The sequence below is a fragment of the Phragmites australis genome, chromosome 24 (assembly GCF_958298935.1).
Source record: "Phragmites australis chromosome 24, lpPhrAust1.1, whole genome shotgun sequence".
Lineage (NCBI taxonomy): Eukaryota > Viridiplantae > Streptophyta > Magnoliopsida > Poales > Poaceae > Phragmites > Phragmites australis.
This window is the reverse complement of record NC_084944.1, coordinates 3,956,963-3,970,204: the sequence shown is the minus strand read 5'-3', so window position 1 is coordinate 3,970,204 and position 13,242 is coordinate 3,956,963.

Genomic DNA, 13,242 nt, shown 5'->3' with positions numbered 1-13,242 from the left:
TTTATTTAAAATAAAAATAAGACTGACTCACCTAAATGCCTTTAATGTAACTATATCTCTAACTCCACAAATTCCTAAAACCAGCCAAACAAACTCTTACTTGAGGCCAAAGCTTGTTTAGTAGTTACTGAAATACTAGGTGACTGAAGGGGGTTTTAGTGTTAGAGAGAAATGGTTCGTGCTGGAAACTTGGGGGTTTCGTTCTGTGAACATGTGGAAAATTCACCGGAGATATTTCGGATATATATGTATATTAACGATTAACCTACCACTACATTAGTACATTTACAACAGTATATCACAAACACATCACAGTTATTTGCGTCGAGATTCGTGAGACCAAGATCAAACAACCTCAACGTGACATCCAGTCTAAATCTCACCAACTGTGGTCGCCAAGAGGCATAGAAACAGACACCTAACCATGCAAGGGAACAAGAAGCTAGAGCAAGACGTTTTCAGGTGAGGCTATAGCTTTTGTGAGTTGTGTCCATGGCGGCTACCCTGCGCAGCATCTGATGGCGAGGGTGTTGTCCAGTCCTTGGGAGGGAGACCTCTGCTCGACAAGTGGCCCCCACTCAGCAGCCAACGTGGTGCCGGCCCTTTGCGCATGTGGACGTGCTTGCAGTCGGGGCCCTTTTTCTCTCTGCATGCAGTCCTCGCGTTTACAGCTTGGCACGCCGTGGCGGACATCGGATCCCGGCGACCTTTTTTATATGCCCACATGATCTGCTTGTTCTTCATGGACAGGGTACACCTTTATACATTTTTTTAAAAACTAAATTGTAAAATTGTATCCTTAAATTACCTTTATATATCTATCAAAATCTCAAAGTAGTATAAAACTTGTTGAGTAATTTTCGTATTCACTATACTGTCATTCAGATGAGATAAATGAAGGTGAATTCACTGGAGAAGAAGATGAGGATGGAGAGTAGACTTAGAAGTCATGTTCGTACGTTAGCTGCTTGTGGCTTTGGATTGTTGTCTTTCGCTGTGTTTTTTATTGGTCATTAGGCCATGTTTGTAATATATAATATGATTTATAAATATTTTATACTCTATAATCTTAATGTTTTATGTATGAAGTCTGACTGTGATATTGTATTTTGTATAGTATATGTATCAGTTATTTGATTCAGAAATAGATATAGTAGGATTAGGAGATCCCGAGAAATTAAGGTCTTACATATATGTGAACGCGATGCATCCATCTAGAAACAGGTAGAAGATTTGGGGTTTAGGGTAAGAGATTTAGGGAATTTGGTGGCCCTCGGGGCTGTAGAGTGATGCCAGGATGGTGATGGCGAGTGGTGGGTGTGACGACAAGACGGTGGAAATGTCATATGTGTGGTGATAGATGATGGCCGGTTAGCAGGGCTGGAGGTGGGGGCGATGAGCTTTGTAGGGTTAGGGAAATGATAGGTGTGGGGCAATTTCAACGGGACCGACAGTAACATAGCTGAAGCTAATTGAGGTGGCAGCGGAGGCGGTCATTAGCGAACCGCGCCAAAAACGATGATGGCGAGACGGTGAGAGATGGTGTGCTAGGTGGGGTGATGGTGGGCATAGGTCGATAGGAGTTGCAATCTGAGGGGTGATGACGGTGTTTGATGGTTATTTGGGGAGGGGAAGCCCTACACCGTCAATAAACGGATATGTTTTGAGGGGTAAAGTCTGTCAACAAACAACTAGAATGTCACTTTCAAAAAAAAAAAACAACTAGAATGTCCCTAAATTTCATAGCTAGCACATGATCTTTGTAGTGAGAATATTAGTTCTCTTTCGCATGCAAACCATTTTAGTCGGCGAGAATAGGCTTGTGTACTCATGCTGGCTCTTCTCCGACCACAAGTTTTGTTTTCGTCTTCCCTTCGCAGAAGAGACATCGAATCCTCTGACTTTTTGCTCGTCCGAAAAATACGTGCATCTTGTCTCTTAAATCATCTGCTCCCCTTTCCATTGTAAGCTGATTTGTGGGGCCCTCCTCCTTCTAGCGAACGCATCTTTTTACCACTGTAAGCTGATTTGTGCTTTGGCTGATGATCACTAGTTTACCTTTGACTGTACATAAATCAAATCCTCAAGGCGATTGATTGCGCCTGGGTAACGTAAACCAACCATTTGTGTAATGCAATCTAGGTTGGCGTGATCCAGCAGAGAATCGGATCCTCAGACTTCACTCACGTGACTTCAAACCTTCGTGGATCATTGAATCGTGGGTGGATGAATCAGATGTACTGCTACAGTGCAACGAGAACAGTAAAATCGGTACAGTAAATTAGTGGAGCTGTTGCTGCAGTACTTTTGATACAGTAATTAAAGTAAAGAAACTGTTTATCTACTCACAATTTACTGTTCTCTCGTGACTTCATCTTCTGAAGTCAGGGATCCGGATCCGATCGAGCAGATCAAACTAAGGTCACGCCCAACAGTTTTCCTTCGCGGGTGAGATTCCCGTCGTGAAGGGAAGAAGAGAAACTGTTGGAGTGCTGAAGAGAACGAGAATCCCTTCACGACGGGATTCCTATTCATTCTTTTTATTATGAGATTCTCTCTTCTTTCACTTCGTGATTTCTTCGAAGTGAAGCTGTTGGAGATGAGAGAAAATAAAAAGAATGACAAAAAAAAAATTAGGAAGGAAATAAAATGAAACGAATATGGTTAGGTTGATCTAACGGCAAAAGAAATATCGAGCAGGTCGATCAACTCAGCAGGATTCCCTGCTGTTGTCCGTACAGATATATCTTTTTCATTTCAGTACAAAAGAAGCTCGCATCACCTGATCAGTCACTGGCAGCTGTGGCCGCGCACCTCATGCTGGGTACATCTGCTATCCTGTTCATGAGAAGTACGGGAACGGCATTCCTCTCCTCTGACCTTTTTCCAGCGGCAGGTGAGTGGTGGGTGACCGGTACTGTAGTAGCGGATCTGGTCTAGATTTTTAAATATTATTGTTGTCTATAGAAATTTTAAAAATATTACATAAAATTATATAAATAATACATATCCGTGTCCCGATCTCGTGAAAAAGAGGTTTTTGCACTATCAAGATACGAAAATAGTAGTTTTCACGGGACCAGGACCCTAAAACTATTTTTTTTAGATCAGGACGCAAAAACTATTTTTTAAATATTTTTTGCCTAATTTTCATGGGCCTAGGACACAAAAATATATTTTTAATATTTTTGTGATTTTATGTAATATTTCTGATTTTTCTTCTTCCTTCCTTCTCTATTTGGACAATAGGGTTATTGTGTTCCAAAATTTATAAAAAATTTAGTCCTATATTCATGATGAATCCATTTTAAAAAGATTCACATCAACACCTTATATAGGTTTTAAAATAAAAAAAAAACTTCAAAGAGGACTTCTTTTAAAATTCTAGCAATTTTTAAGGCCTCAAAGAAATTTTCAAAAATATATGAAAATTCAATAAAATTCCTCTTGTGTGGCTTAATAATTTTTAAAATTATTTTCAATTATAGGTTACTTGGTGAAAAAATAAGTTCCTTTGCAACGCTTTATTTATATGCATTTTTATCATTGTGATATGCTCTTTTTAATTCAATTTGAATTTAAACAAATTGGGGCATGCACAAATTCGTCCAAACTCTTATAGAATATATATAAATATGAATTACACAGTTTAGGGTGTGACATCAAATAAAAAAAGAAATACCGACAATCAGACAAGTACCTACACAAAATTACATATCTCCGAGATACCCCTCCCCTTCATTTTCTTCTCCACCCTCTCTTTCTTTGACCTCTCACACCCCTGCGCGAAAGACAAATACTTGCAATTTTTGAGATACCTGCAGGTACTTCGTGAAATCTCATCGAAATTTCAGTCACGTTTTATCATCTGCTATGTATGTCTCACATGTCAGAGAAAATTTTAAAATTAGATATTTCATTCCTTTCTAAGAATTGCAAAATTTCGGAGAAATTTTAATCCGTGGTCCCAGCCGGCAGCCATGATCATACTATTATTAATTCAATCTCAGCTTGCCGGGCTATATTTGTTCGTTTGGAGGCAAATCAGTTCAAGTAGGCATGTGTCGGAGGGTGAACTCCTCAAGCAGGGATCTGTAGGGACCCCATTTGAGATTCGGTCGGGGGATGATTCTGAATCTGTTTTGCGGGTGAAATAAATAGGCGTAAATGCGATGGCAGGTAGGATGGAATGGAAGGATCGTATGCAGAATGCAGTAAATGCACAGGAGGGGTTTTTAGACAGGTTCGGGTCGCACTGAGCGTAATACTCTACTCCTGTATGTATGCTATAAATGCACTGAGAATGTCTCTCAGGGATGTTGCTGGTTACAAGAATATTTATCTATCCTAGAGCTTCGGGCTCCTTGTTCTTCGGTGATCTCAGCTTCTGTGCTTGTACTGGACCTCTGTCTTCTTCCTCAGCTTCCTTTCCTCCAACTTCTATTACTTGTCTTCTTCGGGGAGCCCGTCCCGTCTTAAATACTCACCGGCGGTAGCGTGTCCAGAAAGGGAGGGCACGAGTTCCAAGGCGCCATAAATGGAAAGCAACCATCATGGGCTGCTGCGCGAAGTGACAGGGAGGGTTGAAAACACGCCCCCGTCCGGTCTCATTCGTCATGATGCCGTTCTGCAACGAGCGCCGCAAAGAGGGCTCACCGGGCAGCCACCGAACGGCCCGGCGCGCCCGCTCGGTCTTATACACCTGACACAGCAGGGCGGCAGGCGGGGCACCTTGGGCTTTGCGATGTTATCCCGAGGCGCGCCGGATGACGCGGGATGAGATCCGTGCATTAAATATCCCCACGCCTCTCTGCCAGGCCATGGCAGGGACTGACACTGAGCGTGACAGGAGTAGTTGGAAGTGACAGGCCACGCGCCCTCTTAAATGCGGCATCGAGCCTTTCACTGGTTGACACCTCACCGCTGGACCTCTGCGGGGGCCACCGGCGAAGGACTTCTGAGACCGTCGGGGAACCGAGTGCTCGAGGGTCACTGTTCACAGCCCTGAGCACTCTCTCTCGGATATGTCCTTTCTTGGTCCTTAGGGAACCTAGTGCTCGGGTGCCACTGTTCACGGCCCCGAGCACTCTCTCCCGGAAATAGCTGTTCGGGTCCTCGGGGAACCGAGTGCTCGGGGACCACTGTTCATGGCCCCAAGCAATCTCTCCCGGAACTAACTCCCTTGGATCCTCGGGGTACTTGGGTGCTCGGAGGCCACTACTCGCAGCCCCGAGCACACCCTTCTCGGTACTTGACTTTTTTGGTCGTCGGGGGACTTGAGTGCCCGGGGGCCACTGTTCACGGCCCGAGCATTCTCTTCCCGGCACTTGGTTTTCTCGGGTCATCGTGGACCCCTGGTTCCTATGTCACCGACAGCATGCTTGTCCGCTTTCTGGTTCAGAACATTATTCTTTCAGAAAGTATATACAATGGTATCCCACTCTAGATGACGCCAAATACCACTTTGAAACCTCTTTAAATCTTCCATTTTGGGTGAAACCAGTCAGAAACTTGGATGAAACTTCTCCAAAATTTAAGACGTTTTGGACGAAACTTATGTGCAACTGTTGTTGAGCTGTTGTAGGATTAAGAAAGATGATTAGAGGAGGGGTGAATAAGAGCCTCATCAAATTCTTAAATACTTTATTCTAATCTTTCACTCAACGCATCTCAAATCAAACAGCGGAAGCAAGAAACCGAGAGAAATAAATCACACCAAAATTCTCCTAAAAAGAACATAGCACCAATGGATAGATCTGAAACCTAGGCTCTATAGGAAACTAATCCAAATATCATAGCTTATAAAAACTTGCAAATTGATAGGAAAACACTTAGATCCAAAGAACTAAGACACCAGATGACGAAATTCTCCAATTTGATGGATCTAGAGGTAGGGGTGGTTTAAGACCAACTCATAAATAATTTTTATCCCTCTAGCAACTAAAAGAATAACTCTAATATAGTAGAAAAATTCAGCTCTCCAATAAAAACAAAAATCACAACAAAAATGAAAAACTTGCAATCATGCAAGGGAGCTAAAAGAGAAAAACTAGAAGAAGATGAACATAAGCATAAGAGGAAATATTATCTTTATTACTTGTAGAGGAACGTCCTATTTTCAATAAATTACCAAGTATTTTTGATACAAGTCTCTCCTAAAGCTCTCCTCTGTCTTTTATAAAACCCTAGAATTCACTCTCAAATACTCTAAAATGGATGGCTTAAGGGGCTCTTACAGTCCTCCCTCCATATTTATAGATATTTGGGAGGTTCCTTAACCCCTATTTTTTCTAGATTACTTTCTTGCCTTAAGTAATCTAGATTTTTTGTTCTCTAAGTAACCTAGTTTTTTTTGCTTTCTAATTAATCCTTCTGATGATGACACGTGCATTTAATCTTGTGATTTTGACCGTCGGCAAGTTTCTCTCACTCCTGATCCCTCGGATCGCCTCGTCACTTGCACTGGCATCCCTTTCGCTTGACTTTGTTAACACACCATCTTGATTCATCTTCTCACACATTGCTTACTTTTCACATGTACAGCTAGGATCATCCTTGACTCCACCCGCCCCTCCTTGATCATCTGTCACCAAGCACCCTGTTAGCTCTGATCACCCGCTGTCGACCGTCAAGTTGCATCCATCACCTACACATCATAAGATAAGCACATAAATTTCTACATTTTCTCTCCATCTCCAGTTAATCATAATTAAAATTCATTGTCGAAAGCTCATAAAAAATCGTGAACACCGGATATTTCGGTGTGTTTAGTCTTCTGATCACTAGACCATCCGATGTTTGCAATTCTTCGATCCACTGAAAACATTCTGGAAAAAGCTCCAGTAAAGCCACCGGCATGCACAGCTTTAATCACCGGAGTATCCAGCGTGTATTACTTTATCTTCCATCGAACCGAAGAAAATCTTCTGAAAAATGCTTCGATGAAGCATCTAGTGCGTGAAACTGCTCATCGCCGAACTATTCGATGTGTACAACCACACCAAACATGCCATTACAACATCTCCTAGAAAATAGTCTGGTGTGCATAACTGCTCATCGCCGGACTATCCGATGTGTACAACCACACCAAACACGTCATTGCAAGACATTCTAGAAAATAGTCCGATGTGCATAACACTTTAACACCAGACCATTCGGTGAGTTCTTCAATTTTCTCTTCTGAGTCAAAGTTGCTCCAGTGTGAATTCTTCTGGACACCGAACCATCTGGTGTTAACAATTTTCTTAGCTCAAAGATAAAACTTTCAACTCTATTTCTCTCCATCTCTTTTTAGTCAAAATCATAAATCATGCATTGAAATACATAGACATGTTCATATAAATCAAGCTCAACTCATTCAAACTTTATCAACAACTCATCACATATTAACTAATATATATATCCACTTGTTTTCTCGGATGTCATCCTGTTGAATGAGCGGTAGGACCCGTTGTCTGGTCCAGCTCTATTTTTTTTGTGTGCAAAAGTCTTGTAAAATCTACTAGCGGTTTGTACAGAGGGAAGCAAATTGAGCATAGTTGCTTAAGGTCTTTGTTGTGTAACTTACTCATTCGGATTCGAGTTATAGACTCGGTATGGGCATTTATATTTTTTTAATTAATTCTTGAGAAAAATAGTATATGCACATGTATGTTTAGTGGTTAAAAGTATGTCCACGCTAAATGAGGTTATGCTTCTAATTTGTTTAGACGATTTGTACTCTCAAAAAAGTTTATCCAAAGGGAAAATAGGGAAGCTAAGCTAGCTCAATTTTGTTAACTTTAGAAGGCTTCGAGTTAAGGTGATTTAATCCCTGCTATAAGTAGGATTTCGTCACCTATTAGATCATCTTTAATTATATATTTTTTTATTTTATTTTTTTCTGATTTTTTTTATTTTTATTCTTTTTATTTTTTTTCATCTTCAACAGCTTCACTTCGAAGTTATTTGGGAAGTAAAAGGAGAAAATCCTATTCTGAAGATAATGATTTTAGTAATTTTGTAATGATGAGAATTATAAAGATAAATCGTTAAAACACTGAAGTTAACAAAAATTCGTTTATAAAAGTATTTTGGCACGGCGGGCGGTGACGCATGGCTGTGACGGAGACGCGACGGCACTCGCTGGACGCAGGTCCAAGAAACCAACAATCCCACTGCCGCGTGTCAGTACGCGCCCGCGGTCTCATCTTTTCTAACCCGCGGAATGAGATCGGGGAGCAGAGCGTACGTTGTAGCGCGCAGCGGCGTCGTGGCCGGTGGTTCCGTGGCTGGTCGCAGTAGCAAAGCTAGAACGAATTTTACGGTGCTGTACAGTATGATTAAACGAATAATTTCTACTATTATATATGGTCAAAATATGCTACTTAGTATTAAGCTGTTTTTTAGTCTGGTGCCAGTGCACCGGGGAGACACAACGTGACCTTGTCCCTGGCTGGTCCTGTGCTCTGAGCAATAGTGCTGGGCCGGCCTGCCGAGTGCTGGTTAGGGAGAAAATTCAGAGTCTCTTTAGACCGTATGAAGATTCTATAAATATGGAATAGAAAAAAAATGTAAGATTAAAGTTGTTTGTCACTTGCAATTCTATAGAAAAATAGAATACGGGAAAATTTCTAGTAGATCATTTGGATGCAATAAAGGAAAAACAGAGAAATAAAAGAAGAGAGAGAGAATCAAAAGAATGTTTTCATGAGGTTGTATCTCATGCTAGAAAACCTCCAAAATTTCTATAGTACAAACCATTCTATAGGAATTTCATAGGAATTCTAAAAGTCTAATCATTTGTTCTAAAGACCTTCATAAAAAAAATTCCTACAAAATTTAAATTCTTTAAAAGTCCTCTATTTTTCGTTTGCGCGGTGGTGACTGCCTAGCTTTTTAAAGGACGGCTCCAGCGTCCACGGATGGAACGGGGTGACTGCCTCGGTAGATCTGCTACGACGCGCCGGCCGATCGACGCTGGCCTCTGTCGGTGAGCCTCCGCTTTCTTCCGTTGTGGCATCGCCTTCGATCTGTTAACGATCACCAACACAGGAGCTGGGCGTTGCTTGATGGAGAATCAAAGCATCTCGGCACGTCGGAAATCGAACTACCTCTCGGCCCTGCAGATACGTGCGCCTTTCGGTCTAAATCCGCAAGGAATCTTGAGCTCCTGCAGTTGCAACACTGCAACATGTGGCAATCGAACGGTTCTTTGTGAAGTTGGTGCCAGAATTTCTAAAAAATTATTTCGTTCGAAATTTAAGATCTAATTTAAATTCTCTGTAGGAAGTGATTCTACAGAGGAAATGATTTTATGATTGAAAGTGATTTTGTAGTGATTCTTTAAAATAAAATATATTAAGATAGTGATTCTCCGCGAAAAGTGAATCAAGAGAAGTTGCTTTTTTCAACTCTCAACTTTTAATTTATTTCAGATAATTACTACCACAGATTTCACTCAGAAAGCTAAAAGCTGAAAACTACTGTTTAACAGAATTTTACTGATTTCAATCTAAAAACTACTCTGAAAACTCTGACAAACAGAGCACTTAACAAACTCTCTTCATGTTTTCTCGGTCATGCTCGGTCTCGCAGCAACGCAGTGCGCCAATGCAAGAACTGTTGCTCGTACGTAGTAGCTTACCGAAGGATCACCTAAACCCATCACCCATGGACTCATCTTCTTTCCCAATTAATGATAATGATGTGTACGATGGCTACTTTAATCCTTCCGGTCCATGGCTTTGCTATTGCTGGGATGTTGCACATCTTAACAAAGATCATCAGTGTACTATTATATTCACTTTCGGAAGAATGAATTAAAGATCAGTGCACCGTTCCACTTTTGTGGTTGGAGCTTATGTGCTAGCTTTGCTTGTTCCATTCGTTTTCCTCAAGAGAATCACAATCATGGACACCAACAGTTTCATAATGCATATAACAACAAAAGATTACGATATCCTCGAAAACATAAAATATTACGACTTTTTTCAGTGCACATGACTCATATCTTCACAAACAACAAAAAAGGCGCAAAAGAAATAAAGTCAAAGCGGGTTTGGATTTTCGGAATCTTTCGTCGTTGGGGGCTGGCGTGTAGCAGGGCATGGTACGTAACGGTAGTTCCTACCAGCCCAACGGTCACTTTTCCAGCCGGCGCATAGTGGGTCCTACTTTTTTTTTCTATTGATCTTGGAGTCGTCCCTCACTCTCCGGTATCTCATTATTGTTACTGGGAAAAAGATGTTTCACCTACAATAAATCCTTCTCTTTGACATATCCTGACGTTACAGGGTAGGTAGTCTCGTGCATTTAAGTGCTGGATTCGATTGATGATGTGGTATACAATATTTTATTTTTTCTTTGTTTTCTTACCTATTATTTTCTAACTTATCTATAAATTTTATGATAATTTATAATATATATATCACAATACGAATTGAATTCGGCATTTAAATATATAAGACCGGATCCCATATAATTATTGTAGATCAGATTTGAACTGTAGATGCAAAAGAACCTAAGGATACACAAAGACACAAAGAGACTACCATGGCTTGTTTAGCAAATATAGGACGTGTTTGGATGCAAGCCCCTGCTGGCCAAGCCAATTTTTGGGCTTGTCCTGCTAATTTGGCTGTCATTTAGTTGGAGGCAAATTTTGGTCCAAAAAAATTGTCATGCCAAAAAGCCAGGGCCAGTCCCGGGCGGCAACTTTGCTCGATCGAGTTGCCCAATCGGCCAAACCATTTTCCATGTGTGACGTGGTAGCAAGGGAGAGGTCGCATTGGTTCCAAAATTTTAGGTTAATAAATTTCAAACCATTTTATCTTCTAAATCGTATGTCTAATTTATGATATTTTTACACATAATATTCTTTATAATTAGATTTACAAAACAAGATTTCAGTTGATTATATTTTGATGATTTTTTTTATTGATAAGTGGGACTCACATGTCATACCAAGATTTTTATCAAACTTTGGCATAGCTTTAATCTAAACACTATTGTTCCCTCTAATTTTGGTACCTATCTTAAATTTGGCTTGATCACGAACTAAACACCATTTTAAGGCTAAAATTTGACATTGTTTTGATTTAACTTGGCATTTTTTCTTGCCAAATTTTAGCTTAGCCTGTGGAGTAAAAAAACAAACATGCCCTAGTATCATGCTAGTGTTTCTTGGGTTATTCTTTTTCTTTTTGGAAAACAAATCTTAGTGTCTATTTGTTTCAAATAGAGACCATGAAAAACAGTTTGTAAATCATAGATTATAAGAAATTGTATTCTAAAAATTAGATTGTACAATCTATATAAACTGATATAATACAGATTGTTAGATTGTTATAATCTTAAAATTGAATTGTTAAAAACTGAATTGCTGAAACAAACGTACCTTAGACCATTCTCAAAGGCATCTTATGCCGGTCGATCAGTAACTCAAGCTGCCCTGTAAGACCGTCTCCAGCGGAGGAGGCTTCCGCGCTCCGCATCCCTGTGCCTGACATAATTGCCGATCACAGCTGCCGCAAACAGCTCCAACGGAATCCGCAAACTAGCTTTTTCAAAGCTACAGAGATACGGCATGCAGCTGGAGTTCGGCATATTTGCCGCAGGATACGGCATCCCCTAACACTGTTCACAGCGTATGCACGTGGACCCGAGGGGAGGAGGAGAGTAATGGAAGGTAGGAAATAGGTAACTGCTGGAGATGAAAAAATAAGGGATACTGTAATAGTATTAGTGGATGCTGTAATAGTATTATAGATAATGAATTTTTAAAGTATCTGCTGGAGATAGACTAACATCGTCGGCCGGCAGGCAGAGCTTTGAACTCGTACCTGAGTCGGCAGCCAATTATGGCGCAACAGCTCCGCAGAAAATCCGCCAGCACATTAACGTGCCACGGTCTCAAATAAAGACGCAAAAAGATCAGTGGCCACTAATCCGTCTTGCCGCGTAGCCCAGCTCTCCCCTGAATGACCTTACGCCACTCCTAATGCTACTACAATGTTTTATGCATTAATTAAATAGCTATATGAGATAAAAGATGTTATAGTAAGAAATTAAATGAAAAAGATAATAAGTCAGTGTCTTATAAGACATTAGTTTAGCTCAAAATCTAAGAAATAAACATAGTATTAACATACATTAAGATAACTTATGTCTTATATGATGTGAGGTGAGAGAACATAATGTGTATTAATTATGTAAACCTTGTTTTAGATACAATATATTAGTGTAGTTTATATCTACTTTATATTTATATGATGTGATAATCTTTACACATTAGCTCGTGATGTCATATTAGAAGTGGCCTTAGCATCTGGCACCTTGCCATTTACACCGCACTGCGCTGACTGGTCGAGACCGGCCGGCCGGCCGGCAGGCCCAGCTAGCCCAGCCCCTCCATGTGGTGCGATTGACGCGCGCGCCGTGGCCTTTCGGGGGTGATCGGACGTTCGACAACTGCCTGTCGTCTCGTGTCCCCGGCCGGGCGTGCACACAAGTGGGCGCGCTAGTTGCCTACGGCTCCGCCGTGCCATGCGCCGGATCGGTACTCCCGGTCAGCCGATTCTACGCCGTGATCACTCACGTACGCGTACGTGCGGTAGTTGCGATCTCGCAGCTGGATCGTGCGGAGCCGTGGACCCGTGGTGTCAGGCTGTAGTCAACTCGGGGAATAAGTGTGCCGGGACTCGCTGGTCCTTTTCCCTTTTCCGGTGGCGCGGGACACGGTAACGCTGTGTGTGCTGGCCGTGGACGGTGAAGATGTTACGCACGGCGAATTGGCGTGAGTTCCACAGATGCCGACTACTATGGACTCATGAGTTCCATCGAAATTTCACAAGAAACAATGGTGGTTTGACAAAGTTCTCAGCTTTTTTGTTAGAATTAGGATTAGCTCTGCCAAACAATAGTTTTTAGTTTTTAACTCTCGGAGTGAAATCTGTGTAAGTAATTATCTGAAATGAACAAAAGCTAGGAAGCTGAAAAAAACAGCTTCTACTGATTCACTTCTCGCACAGAATCATTTTCTCCATATAATTGATACTAGAGAATCACTTTCAATCATAAAATCACTTCCCCATAGAACTACTCTTCGCAGATAATTTGAATCAACCCTTAGTTATACAGAGATTGAGAATAAAATTTTAAATAATTATATCACTATAATATAGTGTTGAGAGTTAATAAAGCTTCCTTTTCTAAAGAGGAAGAAGAAAAGTTCCCACTTCCAAACGGGATATAGTTACTACA